The sequence below is a fragment of the Dendrobates tinctorius genome, unplaced genomic scaffold (assembly GCF_039654945.1).
Source record: "Dendrobates tinctorius isolate UK_male_01 unplaced genomic scaffold, ASM3965494v1 ptg000028l, whole genome shotgun sequence".
Classification (NCBI taxonomy): Eukaryota; Metazoa; Chordata; class Amphibia; order Anura; family Dendrobatidae; genus Dendrobates; species Dendrobates tinctorius.
The window spans coordinates 56,353,750-56,369,050 of record NW_027361696.1 but is presented as its reverse complement, the minus strand read 5'-3'; the positions used below and the strand labels follow the sequence as shown (position 1 = coordinate 56,369,050).

At 45.2% G+C, this 15,301-nt stretch overlaps 1 pseudogene; it reads right to left on the bottom strand.

Annotated features, from left to right (window-relative positions):
- Positions 1-5,028: 5,028 nt before the first annotated feature.
- The window catches only part of LOC141085008 (piwi-like protein 1 pseudogene), a 40,405-nt pseudogene continuing 30,132 nt past the window's right edge, over positions 5,029-15,301 (bottom strand).

Genomic DNA, 15,301 nt, shown 5'->3' with positions numbered 1-15,301 from the left:
GCCCGGGCGTAAAAATAAAAAAATCTTTTTTTTTCCGCAAAAAGATATTTTCGCCCCCAATTTTTTATTTTCCTAAGGGTAACAGAAGAAATTTTCACAAATTTTCCCAGGAGAAATTGGACCCCAAAAGTTATTGTCCAATTTGTCCTGAGTACACTGATATGTGGGAGAAAACTACTGTATGGGCACACGTCAGGGCTCAGAAGTGAAGTAGTGACTTTTTGGAATGCAGACTTTGATGGAATGGTCTGCGGGTGTCATGTTGCTTTTGGAGAGCCCCTGATGTACCTAAACAGTGGAAACCCCCCACAAGTGACCCCATTTTGGAAACTAGACCCCCTAAGGAACTTATCTAGATGTGTGGTGAGCACTTTGAACCCCCAAGTGCTTCACAGAAGTTTATAATGCCCGGGCGTAAAAATAAAAAAATCCTTTTTTTTCCGCAAAAAGATATTTTCGCCCCCAATTTTTTATTTTCCTAAGGGTAACAGAAGAAATTGGACCCCAAAAGTTGTTTTCCAATTTGTCCTGAGTAGGCTGATACCCTATATGTGGGGGTAACACACTGTTTGGGCGCATGGCAGAGTTTGGAAGGGAAGGAGCACCATTTGACTTTTTCAACGCAGAATTGGCTGGAATTGAGATCAGACGCCATGTTGCATTTGGAGAGCACCTGATGTGCCCAAACAGTGGAAACCCCCCGATTATAACTCCAACCCTAATCCCAACACACCCCTAACCCTAGCCCTAATGGTAAAATGGAAATAAATACATTTTCTTCTAATTTTATTATTTTTCCCTAACTAAGGGGGTGATAATGGGGGGTTTGATTTACTATTTATGGCGGTTTTTATATTTGGCGGCTGTCGCACGCTAAAAGACGCTTTTTATTGTAAAAATAGTTTTTGCATCACCACATATTGAGAGCTATAATTTTTCCATATTTTGACCCAGAGTCATGTGAGGTCTTATTTTTTGCGGGACGAGTTGACATTTTTATTGGTATCATTTTCGGGCACGTGACTTCTTTTGATCGCTTTTTATTCCGATTTTTGGGACGCAGAATGAACAAAAACCAGCGTATCATGAATTTCTTTTGGGGGGTGCGCTTACACCATTCCCCTTGTGGTAAAATTGATACAGCGCTTTTATTCTTCGGGTCAGTATGGTTACAGCGATACCTCATTTAAGTAGTTTTTTTATGTTTTGGCGCTTTCATGCAATGAAAACAATTTTATATAAAGAATAAATTATTTTTGCATCGCTTTATTCTGCGAGCTATAACTATTTTTTTGCTGACGATGCTGTATGGTGGCTTGTTTTTTGCGGGACAAGATGACGTTTTCAGCGGTACCATGGATATTTATATGTGTCTTTTTGATCGCGCGTTATTGCACTTTTTGCTCGGAGGTATGATATTAAATCATTATTTTTTGCTTCGTTTTTTATTTTTATTTTTTAAGGGGTTCGCTAAAGGGGTTAACTAATGGGACAGTTTTATAGGGCGGGTCGTTACGGATGCGGCGATGCCAAATATGTGCACTTTTATTGTTTTGTTTTTTTTATTTCCAAAAAATGAATTAGGGAATTTTTTTTTTTTTTAATTTATTTATCGATTTTTTTTTAAAATTATTTTTACACTTTTTTTATTTTTTTAACTTTATTACAATGTCCCAGGGGGGACATCACTGTCATGACACTGCACAAGGCTTCCTCCTTGCCTACGCTTTGCAGGCATGAGGAAGCCAGCTCCCTGCAGGCCCCCGTCACCATCTTGGATTCGGGGACCTGCAGGGATGGAGCCCCCCGCAGCAGCGCTGCACATTGCGCTGCTGTGGGGAGCTAAGGGAAGCACGGAGAGAGCCCCCTCCCTGCCGATGCTTCCCTTTAACCCCCAGTACACAGTGATCGTGTTTGATCTCGGTGTGCAAGGGGTTAATGTGTCGGGGGCGGTCCGTGACCACCCCTGACACATTGTGCCGGGTGTCAGCTGTGATAATCAGCTGACACCCGGCCGCAATCAGTGGCTCTCACCACGTGGGCACCGCTGATCGCTGTGACGTACTATCCCGTCCCTGGGAATTAAGTCCCAGGGCACATGGACGGGATAGTACGTCACATGACAGAAAGGGGTTAAATTCATTAATCGCTCTGTGCTGATGTATTGTAAGTAGTGATTGGTTAGCACTAAAATGCTCGGGTAGAGCAAGTTGGAATGCTCGGGTGCTCGATCCAAGCAACAAGCCCTAAGTAAGTCTATGGAAAAACCGAGGATTTTTGCCGTGACCCCCCGGGAGTCTTTTTAGGGTCTAAAAACATCGGAAATCGATGGGAACAGTGCTCAAATGACATGGGAACATCATCAGCATTTCTGACTCTCAAGTCACAGTTGTGAACAATGTTGTCAGAGTATTATGCCACTTTTACAGGCACACACTAAAACATACAAAAACGAAACCGAAATGGATTTTCCTGGGAAATATGTAAAGGAACATCCTTTTCCAGGTTAATGATTTGTATGTAAGACAAAATAAATAACCCAAAAATAAAATAAGAAAATGTTCCTGCACCACTTGGGCTGTGTTCACACATAGCGCTTTTGATGTGTTTTTAAACTTTAGCATTGTTTTTAACCAAGAGAAATGCATTCACTGGGAAAGATCATTTGAACATTTTACAACTTTATCTGGCCATGTGGTGTGTGACACATCATCAGACACATCCTGTTTCATTTATGGAGGGACTCTGAAAGTCACAAAGCCTATTTTTATAGGGCCAGCAGTCAGCCCTCAGTATTGTTAGAGAGCCATCAGCCGGCTATGCTTTGTTGTTCCCATAACTAAACATTGGGTCTCTTATACTGTTATTGCCTATGCAGTGTGTGGCAGGGCTGACCAAAATTTGTATGCACCCCAATAACCCATTGAGCAGATGTCCTGGATAACCACATGAAAGCAAAGTTCCTATTAGTCATTTTGTACTCCCATAATGTTTGCCCATGAAGTGAATGCATGGCCTGCTCCTAATTTGGATGCACCACCTTTGAACCGACATCCTTGATGGCCACATGCAACCAAAGTTCTCATTATTCATTTTGAATTCCCATACTGTTTGCCTATGCTTTTAATCCAAGGCCTGCTCTGCCCCAAAGTAACACGCACCTCAATAAGCCTATGAAATGACGGCCTGGATGGCCACATGAAACCAAACTTCCCATTATTAGTCATTTGGTACTCCCATAAAGTTTGCCCATGAAGTGAATGCAAAGTATGCCCCAAATTTGCACGCACCCCAGTCCCCCTTGGAATAAATGTGGAGGATGGCCTCCAAAAAATGTTTTCCCAGTTTAAAGGAGCGGGTCTCCTATACTTGTAAGGTATAATGCTGACAAACAGTTCCCCCTTGGGTGGACACCTCAACATACTGTGTAAACATTTTTTGTACGAGCATCATAAACACCTTTGAAAGCAATAACATGGCTGTTGCATCACAGATCACGTTCACCCTGGTGGTGGATGATGAGGATGAGGAGGAGAAGGAGGAGGATAACAGTAAATAGACAAAATCAGGAAGCGTATACCCATGTGTGGGTGTGAAGAGGTGCATGGGAATATACCTCCAAAAAAAAAAAAGACACTGGATTTGAGGTTATGTTTCGCTGTTATCATGCAGTGGTGTAGAGAAGTCTGGCCCACTCCAGCCCTTGTTCATTTCTATGAGTCAGCCTATCAGCATTTTCAGTTGACAGGTGGATGCGCTTATCAGTTATAATTCCACCAGCGGCACTAAAAACCCTGACAAAACATTAGCGGCAGGGCAGGCCAGAACCTCCAAGGCGTAGAGAGCCAGTTCATGCCACGTGCCCAGCTTGGATACCCAATTATTATAAGGTACAGAGGAATCATGGAGGATGTTGGTACAGTCAGCAAGGTACACCCTCAGCATCTTCCAAAACGGTGCATTCCTTGTGAGAGTACCCCGCACCTCAGGGCCACTGTAATGGGAGGGTCTGAGAAAACTCACCCAGAACTTTTGCCAGTGTTACCCTGCCTCTGCTGGATTGTCGTTGTGTCTCTCTCACCAGCATTTTCAGATGGGAATTTTTTTAATAATTTGACATGGGCCCTCTGGTACTGCACCATTTTAGTACACCTGTCTGCCTCTGGAAGCATGGGTCTAGAAGTGTCACCAACCAGTAATGACTGACACCCAAATTTTGAGAATGTGAAGGTCACTGGAAAGGCTGCATAACATAAACTTAGTCATGTGTGCCAGACTGCTAACAGGCAAGACTTTTGTGTCCTCACCAAGAGGATGACTGACCATGCTCTACTACTCCTCCTCCTCCCTTTCCTCAGGCCATCCATGCTGAACAGACAGTATGACAGTTGTGCTTGTAGTTCCGTCTAGAGCGCATGAAAGTAGCTCCTGTTCTTCCTCCTCCTCCTCTTCCTCATTGTCACCCAATCCACGTTGAGATGAGGCTGGCCTGTGTGTAATCGCCCTGTATGGTTCTTTGCTCCGTCTCATAAATCTCCAACTGCAATTCATCCTGTTTGATTGTGAGCAGAGAGCGTTTCAGAACACAGAGAAGTGGGCTGGTGACACTAATTATAGCTTCATCACCGCTCACCATCTTGGTGGAGCCCTCAAATTACACAATTTTTAGCCCACAAATAGGTGAGGCATGTGATGGAGATACCACATTGTAATATATGTGGCCTGTATTTTTATTTTTTATATCAAAATAGTGTCTCTAGAGTAGTGTGGCATTCTCATGTGGTGTATGGCTGAGGGTTGTACTCCTTATGTATCTTACGGTGGCCAATCTTTCTGTCAGAAGAAGAGTCATTCCTTCTCAAATTACACACACACAGGAAACTCCACAATACAATGTTTGCGCAGTAAGTGCCTGTAGGCAGAAGATGATGATGGTGATAGTAGTTGGTGCATTTGAGCTCCAGTCATGAAGCAGCTGTAAGAATTTGAAACAGAAGTCCTTTTACTGAAGGTAATGGGGCAAGTTATTATTTACAAACAGCAGTAAACTCCAGTTAAGGACAGACATTTTCTGTCAAAACTTAGTCCCCAATCCCTAAGTTATTTCTGTACATTGTCATCTCTGTGAATATGGTCCAAAGATGTTCCCACTTGTCTTTCCTTTCTGTTCTGGTACTAGTCCAGTGTGATTTGTTAGCTATTTCATTACAGAATAAACAGCTCTCATTCTATCAGCTAAACCTGTTAAATTGCAGAATTCTGGAATCAGTATAATAGGTCCTGTTGGCATTTTTCCTGGACCTATTGCTTTTTTGGGATTGTGTATGAACGCAGGCTGTTTCAGGTCTGTGATCTGCTCGTTATATTGATCTTTGTAATTATCGATAAAATTGATTTCACAGCCATCTGTTTGCTTGAAAGTAGACTCCCGAGATAAATCCCAGTTGATATCATCAAGACGATAAGTACGATTGTTATATTTGGTAACTAGTTCAAATTGTACATTACATCCAAGAACAGCTTCACTTCAAAGGACTTTGTGGCTCACCTCAACGCATAATATGATACTAATAAAAATAAAAATCTTTATATAGCGCCAACATATTCTGCAGCGCTTTACAGTTTAACAGTTTCAAACACAACAGTTGTAAATAACAGCGTTAACAATAATACAATAATTAAAGCAAAAATAAAATGACCCTGCTCATGAGAGCTTACAATCTACAATGAGGTGGGGGAGATATAAAGTACAGGTGTGTGTTTAAAATGAAGGTCCAGCCATTTTGCGGTAGTGGGGGATAGATAGAGATAGTGAATGGGCTACACACACACACTTACACATAAAATGATTTTGATTAGGGATCAAGCAGCCATCTAATCCTACTTATTATGCAAGAAGGAGAAATTCAGGAAATAGTTTGTGCCTACTGCTATGAAGATATATAACAATTTCCTAAGGGTGAAAGACGACAATGACCTATGCCTGGTGCTCTAATAGCAATGATCAGTGATTTAAGATTTACGTACCTGCACTTACACAAATTTGTTTGTTACGTAATGTGGTTAGTCATGTGAAAGATCTGTGTCTAGGAATTATTTTATGTAATGTTGTGTGTAATGTTTGGAATGCTGTTTGTAATGCTGCTGTAATACCATAATTTCCCTTGGGATCAATAAAGTGTATTGTATCGTATGATAGGTTGCTCTGAACAAATGTGTTTTGAGGGAGCGCCTAAAACTGTGCAAGTTGTGGCTGGTCCTAATTTCTTGGGGTAGAGCATTCCAAAGGATTGGCGCAACACGGGAGAAGTCTTGGAGTCATGAGTGGGAGGATAGTCTAAAATCGTTTGCAGAGCCTAGCGATTGGCTAGGCCGATAGACAGAATTGAGGGAGGAGATTTAAAGGGGTGCCGCACTGTGGAGAGCTTTGTGGGTGAGAACAAGTACTTTGAATTGGATCTTATAATGAATGGGCAGCCAGTGTAACAACTGTCGAAGAGCTGACGCATCCGAGTACCGATTATCCAGATGGATGACCCTGACTGCTGCATTAAGGATGGACTGGATAGGGAAATGTCGAGTGAGGGGAAAGCCAATTAATAGAGCGTTACAGAATATCCAGGCAGGAGTGTATCAGGGCGACAGTGGGTCGCCCTCCCAGGGCTGTGGGGTACTCGGTACCGGGCCGGTATCAGCGAGATGTGTCACAGCAGCGGGGATCCGGTCCGTGGCCCTGGGCGCCCAAGTCATTGGGGAATGTAATGGTTTGAATGAATAGTTCGTGACGCCACCTGTAGTGTTCGGCAAGTGAGATGTTAGGCCGACGCTGCATGCAGATCCTCTGGGGCTGGTGGTGTGTTGCAGCCAAGATGGTGAAGCTCCCTACAGGTGGAGCTGCAGCCCCAGGGCAGTGTAGATGTGGGGGAAGAGGAGAGGCACAAGCGGTGTAGAAGCTGGTACCCAGATGCAGCGGGGCTGGATGCGTTGGCGCAAGAATGAATGGAGGACACCAGGGTTTGCAGTTCCAACGCTTTACTCACAGTCTGTAGTACACACAGGTGCCTGACTCCGTGCCGTGTCCTCTGGGTCAGGGACTCAGTCAACCTCCAGGCAAGATGGAATGCTCCCTTCCAACGCTCCGCCATCATGTGCCTTTCTGAATGTCTCCTCTCTAGCGCCTTTAAGTGTGAAGTACTTCCAGTACTTAGTTACACTGGAGTGCCTCCTGACAGATGTTTTCAAGAACTCTACTTGTACAGCAGACAGCTGTAGCCTGCTTCGGGGACTCTACTCCTGAGTCCCGGCTCACTATCCAAGTTGATGTTGTACCCCCAAGTCTTAGATGGGAGTAGTGCATTTACAGCCCACTACTCCACCGGTGTCTGCTGCAGAACCATTAGTGTCCATACAACCTTGGGGACCGGGCCCCAGCCTTGCAATTAGAACTTCCAGGCAGGGTTCTTCCTCTAACCCACGTCCTCTCTGTTCCCTTTTACTCCTTCGTTCCGTTCTAATCTCTCTCTTATGGAAGATCAGGTTTCAGTTCAATGTCTTTCTCCGTCTTTCCCCGTTAAACACAGCACGTCCGCGGTCTGCAATTTAAACAGAGTTAACAATACAGGAACATACAAAATTGTAATGCTGAATAAACATGTCTTATACTAAACTTCCCAATGTGGGAGGCACTCATTCTTGAACGTTGCAAACAATTCTTAATTAACTATCTAAAATCTTAAGTCAAAAGTGCAATCTTCAATACAATACATAATTCAAAGTGCTATTGTCTGTTACTCACTTTCACTTCAGTATTCTTCAACACATTTCTTTCCATCTTTAGTGCACATTTTCTACTTTCGTTTAACTCTGAGTGACAACCGTGGTGCCTGGTTCATCACCTACATTTTCAGTTCTTTATTCAAATCTCTCATCTCTCTATCAAAACATTCCTAATTCTATATAAAAGCCATTTCCTAGTTGCCAATACTCTTATAAGACACATGATTATCAAATACTTCACATTAAAACTTTCAACAATTCTCGTAAGTGCTGGACACCACTCCCAGCCAGGATCTCTTGCAGTGTCCTTTGATTGGAGTCATACTCCAGATGAGGTAGACCTTATCTTCGCAAAGTGTCCATGTAAAACCAAGAGAGGGCACCTAAAGAGGTGCAACTATTTACAATAGCAGTTCTGAACCATTCAGCGTTCATGATCTCTGTAGTTCAAATGGAAAAGCTGCCAACAAAACAGGGCAACACTGGAAAAACCAAAACTAAAACAGAATAAAAAACAAAGCACAACTGTGCAAATACCCTCCTGGGTAACGAAAGATATTTCAAGAAGCATCTTGACTAATTGTTATCCCCTCCTGGGGTTTCTGGGCTGGAACCGCTACCAAATGAGAGAAACGCATTGGCAGTCCTCAGGTATTCTTCCTCCAGTGGGGTCAAACTTGTGGTTCTCTGTACTTTTGGCTGTGGGACTTGTGTTGACACACCTTGGCACATGGGGGCAGTAGGTGGTTTCTGCCTGCAGGTCTTGATGAGATCCTCCGGGACCCGCCTGATATTCATCGCGTACCAGCCTCTCAATCCTTCATGTCTGGAAAAGGTCACATGATCTCCCGGGCTTAGGTTCCTGGCAGGGTGCCCTTTTCTCAAATGAGATTCTACAGCTCTCCGGTTGAAAAACAGATAGGAGATTCGACTAGGGTCCTGGATAAAGCCGAACCCCCTCTCATGATTCACATTCAGGACGTGGCCCCAACCTGCTGCATCTCTGGGACCATAATGACCGGCACTGACCCGCTCCTTCCTGTCCAAATCTGGGCCTAGTACCACTAGCCGGCGCTGCTCTCTGTCTCAGTGTTCGGCTGCCAGTTGCTGGATAGTCGCTTGGCAGCTAGCCCAGTTCTCCTCATCCTCCCGTTCCTCCCGGGACCGATCCAGACTAGTTTTGTACCACGGCGCCACCATCAGGGGTCCCGGTGTTTCGCCCCAGGGACAGGCATCCCGGTCCCAGACCAGATCTAGCACGCAATGGCCAGCCACTGTGACCGTGGTACACCCCAAGGCCTTCCCAGGTGCAGGGATATCAGACATACCTGGAGCCTCCTGGCGGTGTGGTCTCTGCTCCGGTGCCGGCGTAGTGGCAGTGGACGCCAGTTAGTGCGATACCGGAGACGGTGGAGCTAATGGCGGCTCCGGATCCACGGGGGTCTTTGTAGGGACCTGCACGGCCGCGTCAGGTCCGGACGGGAGCTCCTCTTCCTCCGCTCCGGCTCCCAGGGCCTCATACAATTCTTCATGTGGCGGCAGCGAGGGGGCTCCGGATGCTGCCGCTGGTGTGATGGCAGCGTCAGGCTCCACGGAATCTGCCTGGGAAAGCTCCGGTGCAGCAGCGGCGGTTACCGCAGGTGTAGGACCCTCCTGGGCGCGCTGCCAGTTCAGCCTCCACAAGGCCTCCTGCCTCAGCCGCAAATATTGGGTCAGCCGGGCAATCTCCTCCTCCGGCTGCCGTCGATTCATCTTAGAAACAGGGTCCGAGCCTTCAGCCATGGCGCCGGGGAGATCTACCTCCCCACGCTCCGCAGGCCTCCTTCCTCTTCTTCCATCATGGCGCTCTGGTGTTCTTCTTCCTGTCTCGGCCCCTTTCCCGCCACTGGCTTCTGCCCCTCCTTCTTGGGGCGGCGTCTTCTTCCAGCGCCTCCATACCAAGCCAGTATACGAACCCCTCTTCATCAACACATTTCTTTCCATCTTTAGTGCACATTTTCTACCTTTTAACTCTGAGTGACAACCGTGGTGCCTGGTTCATCACCTACATTTTCAGTTCTTTATTCAAATCTCTCATCTCTCTATCAAAACATTCCTAATTCTATATAAAAGCCATTTCCTAGTTGCCAATACTCTTATAAGACACATCATTATCAAATACTTCACATTAAAACTTTCAACAATTCTTGTAAGTGCTGGACACCACTCCCAGCCGGGATCTCTTGCAGTGTCCTTTGATTGGAGTCATACTCCAGATGAGGTAGACCTTTTCTTCGCAAAGTGTCCATGTAAAACCAAGAGAGGGCACCTAAAGAGGTGCAACTATTTACAGCCCACTACTCCACCGGTGTCTGCTGCAGAACCATTAGTGTCCATACAACCTCAGGGACCAGGCCCCGGCCTTGCGCTTAGAACTTCTAGGCAGGGTTCTTCCTCTAACCCACGTCCTCTCTGTTCCCTTTTACTCCTTCGTTCCGTTCTAATCTCTCTCTCTTATGGAAGATCAGGTTTCAGTTCAATGTCTTTCTCCATCTTTCCTTTCCCGTGCCAGCAGACCCAGGTCACTCAGGTCTGCTGCAGCACCTCCTTCCTCCATCCCTCTCTCAGGGATCTTCTTTCCTCACTCCTCTCTGAGTGGCTTCCTCTCCCAGACTGACCTGTAATTCTAAACCTTCCCGCTCTTTTATGTACTCTCAACTCCACCCGCCTCCCAGCACATTTCGTGTTCCAAGCAGGTAGCCTCCAAAGGTGCTCTGCTACTCTCTAAGCAAGGAGCCGCAATGTGGCTTTGCTGAACTACTCTGTTGTGTGGGGTGCGAGTGTTGGAGTGTGGTCAGGAGCCTCCAACTTACCTGGATGGTGGGGCAGCACACCTCAGGAGGAGGTGCAGTACCTCTGTGGCAACTGAGCCTCAGGGGCGCCACAACAGTGAGGGTTTTTGTTGTCTCCATGGTGAGAAAAGGGCGAATTCTAGAGATGTTCTTTAGGTGTAAGCGGCAAGAGCGGGAAAGAGGTTGTATATGGGAGGTGACAGAGATTGGTGTCAAACATAATACCCAGACAGCACGCCTGCTGCTGGGTTGTAATTATAGTGCCACCCATGGAGAGGGAAATGTCAGATTTAGGGAGGTTATTAGATGGCGTAAGCAGAAGAAGTTCAGTTTTGGAAAGGTTGAGTTTCAGCTTGAGAGCGGACATGATGTTGGAGACTGCAAACAGACAGTCACTGTTGTTCTGTAGAACAGCAGGGGTAAGGTCATGGGATGATGTGTATAGTTGTGTGTCATCAGCATAAAGATGGTACTGAAACCCAAATCTGCTGATGGTCTGTTTAATTGTGGCCGTGTAGAGAGAGAAGAGAAGGGGGCCAAGGACTGAGCCCTTAGGTACCCCAACAGTGAGAGTAAGAGAAGATGAAGTGGAACCAGCGAACAAAACACTGAAAGAGGTCAGAAAGATAGGAAGTGAACCAGGAGAGAGCAGTGTCCTTAAAGCCTAGTGACTAGAGCCAAGAGAGTAGGAGATGGTGGTCAACAGTGTCGAAAAATGCAGAAAGGCCGAGAAGACTGAAAATAGAGTGGTCACCATTATATTTTTCTGTCAGAAGGTCACTGGTCACTTTGATGAGTGCAGTTTCTGTCGAATGTAGGGGGTGGAAGCCGGACTGAAGGGTCTAGGAGGGAGTGAGTGAAGAGGTAACGGATAATGCAGGAGTAGACCAGGCGCTCTAAGAGTTTAGAGATGAAGGGGAGATTGGAGACTGGTCTGTAGTTGTTTGTGCAGGATGGGTCGAGAGCGGGTTTCTTTAATAATGGAGTAATGATATAGTGTTTTAAGGAGGAGGGGAAAATGCCCGAGGAGAAGGAGAGATTAAAGATTGTAGTTAGGTGAGTTGTGAAGACTGAAGAAAGAGACTGAAGGAGATGTGAGGGAATAGTGTCAGTAGTGCATGTAGTCAGATGAGAAGAGCGGAGCCTGGAGACATTTTCTGTGATGGGATCAAATGTGGAGAGTGAACCATGGGAAATGCAGGGAGGGATGGGAGTCATGGCACTTGGTGGCTGGGAGCGGATTTCCTGACAGATATTATCTATTTTCTCTATAAAGTGGGAGGCAAGGTCATCAGCACAAATGTCCATGATAGGGGCTTGTGCTTTTGGCCTGAGGAGGGAGTGATAGGTGTCAAAAAGTTTCTTGGGGCTGTTGGATAGTGAGATCAGGGTGGTGAAGTAGGTCTGTTTGGCGAGGTGAAGGGCAGAGTTATACATTCTTAACATAAATTTGAAGTGGCTGAAGTCTTCTGGTGTGCGAGTTTTCCTCCATAAGCGTTCAGCACTTCTAGAATATCGCTGGAGAAATCGAGTTTGTTATGAGAGCCAGGGCTGTTGTGAACTCATTTTCTGCTCCACCAGTTGAGAGTTCTCCTTCCGTTCTCCCTCTGGTGGTGACAGGAGGTAGTGAGGTTGGTTTAATTGGTAGTGATCTGCCACCTGATGAGGAGGATAACGATTGGATCTCTGTAGTATCAGACTGGATATAAGACAGCCAACGCCCTATCCTGATGCTGGTGATTCAATCTGCTTCTCAGGTCTTGGACTTCAGCTCTGTTCCAGTCTTCTCAAGTTAGGTTTGTTTTTGCTAATGTTCACACTTGCTCTTGTTGGTCAATTCAGTTTTTCAGTCAGCCCTGCTGGGGTTGTGCTGAATTTCCACTCCTATTTATCTGTATTTGCCAATTTGCCTTTTTTGTCCCTTATTAGATTGGCCTCTTTTTGCTCTGTCTCAGAATATTTCGGAGTGCTGATATAGTGGGAGAAGTCTAGTGACTTCAGGGTTAATTTTGCTATCAGAAGTGTTGGACATTACTTTGGTAGGGTTTTTGGCAGATTGCAGATAGTGTCTTTCCTTTCCTGTCCTTTCTAGTTAGTCAGGCCCCATCGTTTGCTCAGCCTATTTTCCTGCCTTTGCTTGTGTTTTCATCTTGTTTCACCGTCAATACATGTGGGGGGCTGCCTTTCCTTTGGGGTCTGCTCTGGGGCAGTTAGTTTTCCTTTTTTCCTGCTTTAGGCTTATGTAGCTCTCCGGTTGTGATGAGGCGTCTAGGATCATCGTAGGTACGCTCCACGACTGCTGCTAGTTGTGTGGTTAAGATCAGGGATCTGCATAGTTACCAATCTCTCTGGTTTTCTGAGACTTAGCTTGTGTTTTTTCCTCCTCAGTGACCCATTCATAACACAGGGCTGTTTTACTCTGTGCTTGGAGGTTCTGAAGGTGAGGGGAGCTACTTGGTCAAGGGTGCTTCTGAGAGTGTCATTGTAGTAGTGCTATGCCACATCAGGACATGAAAAAGAGGAGATTGGGGACAGTGATGAGTGTAGGGAGTCTGAAACTGTATGAGGGTTAATGGTTTGTTGATTTCTGAATGTGTGGTAGGTAGAAGTGTGCTGGGGTGGGCGATGATTTGTGAGATGTGAAGGAGAGAATGTTGTGGTCAGAGAGGGTATGCGGTGAGTTATCAAGGTAGGAGATTGAACAGAGCCGGACAAAGATCAGGTCAAGGGTGTTACCATCTTTGTGTGTTTGAGAGGTTGAGAGCTGTGAGAGGCCAAGAGAAGTGGTTAGTGATAGAAGCTGGGATGCAGATGTGGAAGTGGGGCTGTTAATGGGGATGTTGAAGTCTCCCAGGATAAGGGTTGGGAGTTCTGAGAACATGAAGTGCTGTAGCTAGGAATGCTAGTCTCATACTGCAAAATTGAGGTGGTAGATCCTTTCCACACAGGTTGTGTGTTTTGACTTCTGTAACATCATTTGGGTGATAATAATTCAGACCTATTTGCTTCATATTCATCATCATCTTCAGAAGCCTTCGGAATATAATGTTGTAAAAGTGATAGCAGGTTGGTGAAGTTGATGGTAACTCATTTGTCAAAGTAATTGTAATCTTTACTATTTCTCCATTGTGTGTGCGGCTAACTGCTCCATCAAAACCATGTGCTTCTCCTAAATATTCATCATGCTGGTAAAGTAGAGCTGACCTCAGGGATCTAGATTCCATCTCTGGACTGTAGTCAACATGGTACTGGTACAAGACCCACTGGAGTCTAACAATCAGTTTGACATAGTTTGTGCACAGCTGAATAGAGTTGCCAGGAAAAAACAGATTTTCATTCTATGACATGTTGAATGGATTGTCTAGTAGAAACACCCATATCATGGAAGTCACGTCTACGAACACGATGCTCTCCAAATTACACATCTTGAAATCCAGCCGAAATGTCAAAATCTCTAGCTTCAGGTCTAGCATCTGTAGAGGCTCCTTTTTGATGTACTCGTCCAGCAAGTTCAGTATTAGTAGGTGATGGCTTGTCAAAATACAGCCCAGGAATACCAGGCTTGGGTGGTTGCAAGCCCTAGCCCCGTGCTCTTGCTCTGGGTCTTCCAGTTATGATTTAATCTAGAAGCTTCCGCCTTAGTTATCCGCTGACAGAGTACAACACCGCCCAAGCGTTCACCCTCTGTTCCTCAGACTTTCTATCTGCGCAGTAGCTGCCTCTGGGCAGATGATGATGGCGGTAGTAGTTGATTCATTTGAGCCTCAGTCATGAAGCAGCCATAAGAATTTGAAACAGAAGTCTTTTTACTGAAGGTAATGGGCAAATTATTATTTACAAACCGCAGTAAACTGAGGTACAGGATTACACTCACAGTTGATGATTGCTGTGTACCTGCAGACAGGCATATCTTCGTAATGTCAGGTTTTATTAAGCCTGTTTATCTCTTCTTTAGCACTGTGCTCTGTTTCTGCCCTGGCGTAATTCTTCCTCCTAGAGGTGCAATGTATTAACTCCCCTTTTCGTGCCAGTCCCATTTTTAAGCAAAGCCGGCAGGGAGAAAGTGGGTAATTCCTTCACCTACAAAATGGCTTCCTCTTCTTACGATGTCTGACCACCAACTGCTACTTCAAATTTAAAACTCTCCCCCAGGACTTGGCTCCTCCCCCTTCTAATTGACTGTAGAGCTGCAGTCATTGGCTGACTGCCCTGAGGCATTTTTCCAGGACCTTCTGCATATTAAAACTGAGCTGGGTAACCTGATCAAGCCATGGAGGAGATTAACCTTTTTTGTGCTGCCTGTCAGCTAGTCTCACAATGTATTTAAAATGCACATTCCACATATAAATTCACAGCATTTATATGAAAACACACTATATATACGATATCCCATAGAAATGGCCACTTTGTGGGATACCACAGTAGCACACAGCAAAAACAGTTCAATGCATGCCTGAAATGTCACAATTTTTAGCCCACAGATAGATGAGGCATGTGACGGAGATACCACATTGTAAAATATGTGGCCTGTTGTTTTGCCAAGTTTTTAGCACTAAGGTTCGGATACAGCTTTAAAGAAGGCTACTACTTGCGATATAATGCAATTTTATTACAAAGTACAAAATTAAAGGAATTGTATGATTGAATAGTAAGATTGCGTACACTTTTGTATATTTTAAGATGCAAAAGTTAAG